Here is a 5,024-nt window from a genome sequence, read left to right as displayed (position 1 = left end):
CTTCTCCTTCTTCAGCCTTATCTTCATAAGATAAGAACTCATTGATTCCCTTCAGACGAGATACCCGGGATCCTCTTCTGGATTACTACATCTTTCTAATTTCCCGTAACCCCGACAAATTCAACTTGTAATCAGGTATCTTGGAAGCTGTGTGATACCAGTTACAGAAAGCTATGGAGAGGATAGAATTGGGCGTCTTGTGAGGTAACCTAAAGGTAGCTCCAGTGCAGCCTGCGGTGGAGTAGTACCAGGCCCGAGCCCCTTTGTATATGTTACCAATAATTACAAGCCGACTCTGGGGATTCCCGATGTATAATTGATCGTATCCAAATTGTTGAGCAAATCGGTACGGTTGATACGGCTCAATTATACATTTATCACCTTGCCTAAGGAGAAGATAACATGGTCTAATGTTCAATAGCCAGTGGAAGACCCCTCCATCTAAACGGGTAAAACCATCCGGGCCAGCTGTATCCTGGAACACTTGCCCATAGCCACCGCCTTCAAAGTCTGGGAAACAGCAGAATAGGTGATAATTGAGGTCTCTCGACAAAATTTGACGAACCCTCACTACATATGTGCCTTCCCAAGTAGCTCCTTCCAGTCTCTGTACAAAAGGGATGAATCCTTCGTCCGAGGGAGATGGGGCACTCATCAAAAGGGGACAGTGGGATACATACCATGCCATCAAATAGGTGTACGACAGGGGAACTCGAGGGTTTGGAGTTAACAAACTCTTCTTTTCTCCAGAGCCTGTCTCTTTCACCTGAATAAATTCAAGATATAGCTCCCTCAAACCATGCTGCAGACAGCACGTCATAGCTGAAAGCAGATTCACAGACTTCCCATAGGCCAAGAGAACAGCTGGGTAGACCACTTCTATTACTACAGCATCTATGGGCCTCGTAGGGATGACACATCGTTTCAACCAAAGCATGAGAAAACCCGCCAACAAGGCCATGTCAGAGATAGGCACAACAACCTGGTGGTGGAAACTTTCAAATTTAGTCTGCGCAGGGAAATCATCTTCTAATCCCTCGTTGACATAATGGGCCGTAGCATCGTTGATTAAAGCCTGGATCATCTCAGAGGTGCTCACACTCCGACGAGACAAAGAGGCAGTTTTGTGAGACAAATTTTGGAATAGATATTCAGCCCAGAATAGCTGCTTTATATCACGTCCTCATGTCCCCGTCAATTGGGTACAGATTTAAAAATGACACATTACTTCCCATAAAGTGTCATAGACGTCAGGATGCATCTCCTTCAAAATCCTAAGCTCATTTGACCCTGAGATGAACTCCTCATAGGGCAAGTCTCAAAAAGAAGACCCGAAACGTCATACATTTCATGGAGGGCAAACCCTAATTCCCCCACAGGTGTGAAGAATATACACGTCTCCGGGTTGTATTTCTCCAGAACAGCAAAAAAATTATAATAGTTGTAGTCAATGCCACATCTGGTATCCATTATAGGGCAACTGAGCCCAGATAGAGTCAATGATCCCTCTAGCTCTGTCAGCATGAACTCTGTCATTCTTGCCCACCACCCCGTTCTGGAAGAATGAACCTATCAGGGAGTTCTGATTACTGAAGGGGGGAACTCCCCTTTTACAGCCAAAAATCTCCGCATGAAAGTGTTGGCTATGCTAGCTGTTTCTCCAACGGGATATCCCCTTGAGAATAGGCAGGGTTCGAAAGCTGGCACCTGGCGGTTGTAACCTACAGTGTGTACGCCTGTGTAGGTCAAAGCCCCAACAGCTACCCCATCCTGCTCCCTGACAAGGTCCCAATTCATATGTCGAGGGACAAAAGCACACTGATAATAAGCGATAGGAAACATCTTATGCATATCAGGGAGGAAGAAGTGGCGATCTCCTATTTGCCTCAACCACTTATAATGACCGCCAGTCACGATCTCTTTTTTGACGTCGGTTTCAAATTTAGCATCTGTCACCAAAATCCTGAGTACAGCCGGGCTTGGATGGGAGATCAGGGTAACACGATCCTTGTTGGCATCCTGAAAAATTAGGAGCTCTTGACGCAGGTTGAACTGCATGTTCAAATCTACGCCACCCTCATGCCCAAAGTGATGACGAAGTGTGAGAGGTTCGCGGGTATAAGGCACTGCAAAAGAGGAAAAACATTTAGTCAGTCAGCATAAAAATAAAATGAAGGCAACCTTAGTCAAATCCTTGGAAGAATAAGCTCGTTCAAACACACGGGTCAAACCTTGCGTTTAAACATTCAAACGCACGGTTCAGACCCTGCGTTAAATCACATCAACGCAGAGGTCGAACCTTGCGTTAAACATTCAAATGCACAGTTCAGACCCTGCGTTAAATTTTATCAACACAGAGGTCAAACTTTGCGTTAAGCATTCAAACGCATAGTTCAGACCCTGCGTTAAATCTTATCAACGCAGAGGCCAAAACCTTGTGTTAAACATTCAAACGCAAAGTTCAGATCCTGTGTTAATTCTTATCAATGCAGAGGTCGAACCTTGCGTTAAGCATTTGAATGCACAGTCCAGACCCTGCGTTAAATCTTATTAACACAGAGGTCAGACTTTGTGTTAGATACTCAAACGCAGAGTTTAAGTTCTGCGTTACAAAATTCGAGCACAGGAGTCAGATCCCCAACGTTTCGAATTCAAAACGCAGAGTTCTAACTCTGTTTTATAACATCGGAACAAGTCTCCTCGTTGCTCAGATCTTGCCGACGCAAGTTTTATGGTCGTGGATGTCGATGCTTACCACCGACGAGAGGAGCTTGCACCGGCGGTGCACCAGACTAGGTTGCATCACCGCTGACGGGCGAGGTTGGCCGAGAGCTCTGAGCAGCGGCATAGGTGAACTTGGAACGGGAGACAGTCTTCTTCCTAGGACCCATTGAAGATGATGGTTGGAGAAGATGAACAGGGTTCGCCGGAGTTCAAAACGAAGAATCTTCGTTAAAATCTTTTGAAAAGAGACAGATAGAAAGCCAGGTGACTTTTGATTTGACCGTAGTGGTCTATTTATAGACAGCTGTAAGCTGTCGAATCGGGGTGAGATTCTAGGCCCAGAATCCCGCCGAATACGGCCCGTGCGCCCGCGTTGGTTGAACTTCTGAATGCAGAGTTTAACTCTGCATTTTGATTCTCAAGCATAGGAGTCCACTTGGGCGTTTTAGAGCTACCAAATAAATTTCTCGACGATTAAAATCAAGACTTAGCTGTAAATTAATAGAGGAAAGCTGGTCTCAGCTATCAAGGTGATCAAAGTCGAGAAGAAACAAATGACTCCGCTGGGGAGTCTATTGGATGGGTACAGACAGGTTATAATCAGCGACGCTGAAACAGTCAAACTCAATCTGACGCGCAACTCATTCTTCTAAGTGGCTAAACATTCCCACCAAGATTAATGAAGACAATATCCAACGCACAACTCATCCCTCTAAGTGGCTTAACATCCTCACCAAGATTAATGAAGACACGATCCAACGCACAACTCATCCCTCTAAGTGGCTTAACATCCTAACAAAGATTAATGAAGACAGGAGCAACACGCACCTCATCCTTCTGAGTGGCTTAACATCCTAACGAAGATTAATGAAGACAGAAGCTGCGCACAACTCGTTACCCCAATTGATCTGATCAAGAAAGGGGATAAAATGGGTTCCTCTGAGGTCGCCCTTCTGACTGAACTTGGGATAAAGCCCTTCTTATACGGGCTTGTGATTCTCTCTGTCTATGACAATGGATCTGTATTAATCCCAGAGGTGCTCAAACTCACTGAGGATGACCTCATTGACAAGTTTGCAGCTGATGTTTCTATGGTTGCTTCAATGTCCTTGGCTCTCTCTTACCCAACTCTTGCAGCTACGCCTTACAGGTTCATGAATTCCTACAAGAACTCTTTGGATAAAAGAATACACCTCATTGCAGATCGGGCAGAGTATCTTAAGGATCCAGACGAGACCCGATGAATACACCTCATCGCAGATCGAGCGGAGTATCTAAAGGATCCAGATGAAATCTGATGAATACACCTCATCGCAGATCGAGTGGAGTATCTTAAGGATCCAGACGAGATCCGATGAATACACCTCATCGCAGATCAAGTGGAGTATCTAAAGGATCCAGACAAAATCTGATGAAAACACCTCATCGTAGATTGAGTAAAGTATTTCAGACACCTGGGCAAAATAATCAGCAATGATTTGGGCTTTAGCTTGTTTGACTAAGTTCATTATCATCAAGACTCAAAAGTTACCTTGTTTGGTTCAAGGAAACAGATTTTCAACATTCCAACAACCAGGTTCGTAATGTCTTCAAATCAGATGGAGTGAACAACCAACCAACTAAATTTTAGGATCCAAAGTATTTTGAAAATTTGTCCCAGTCAACCGTGAACTTTTGAAAACTTTGGAGGGGATTCTGTAGGCTGTCTAAAAATCATAATAGATAGTTGATCCCCATCAAGCTTCAACAACGAAAGTTACAATCAGATGACTTTCATGTCAACAAACGAAAGCTGCAAACATAGGACTTTTCACATAGATCGAGAAGAGTTATAATTCAACGACACTTCCGACAACTGATGAAAACTCTATTCAGTAGCCTTCACAACCAACTGTGAGAGTTACAATCTGACGGCTTTCACACCCTATAATAGCTAAAGCAAAGATCAATGAGCATTAGTCTTCGTGATGTTGTAATAGATGAGGTTACAAGTCAACAACCTCTCTTAAACGCAGAGTCCACTTCTGCGCTTCTCGACTCAAAACGCACACAGCCTGTGCGTTTTTCAGCAGACACTCAACTCTACAGCACGGAGTTAAAACCCAGAACGCAAGCGGCCTGTGCGTTTCAATCATCTGTAGATACCCAACTCTGCGTCTCAAATTTGAAGCGCAGAGTTAAGACCCAAAACGCAAGCGGCCCTTGCGTTTTCAGTTCCCAGCAAACACCCAACTCTGCGTCTCAAGTCTAAGACGCAGAGTTAAGGTCCAGAACGCCAATTTAGGCGTTTGACTTGTTCA

General features: G+C 44.5%; 1 pseudogene; it reads left to right on the top strand.

Moving 5' to 3' along the window:
* On the top strand, positions 3,654-3,968 carry LOC109826543 (annotated as a pseudogene).

This window comes from Asparagus officinalis, chromosome 10 (assembly GCF_001876935.1).
Source record: "Asparagus officinalis chromosome 10, Aspof.V1, whole genome shotgun sequence".
Lineage (NCBI taxonomy): Eukaryota > Viridiplantae > Streptophyta > Magnoliopsida > Asparagales > Asparagaceae > Asparagus > Asparagus officinalis.
Note: the sequence above shows the minus strand (reverse complement) of the source record. Positions and strands in the feature narration are given on the sequence as shown.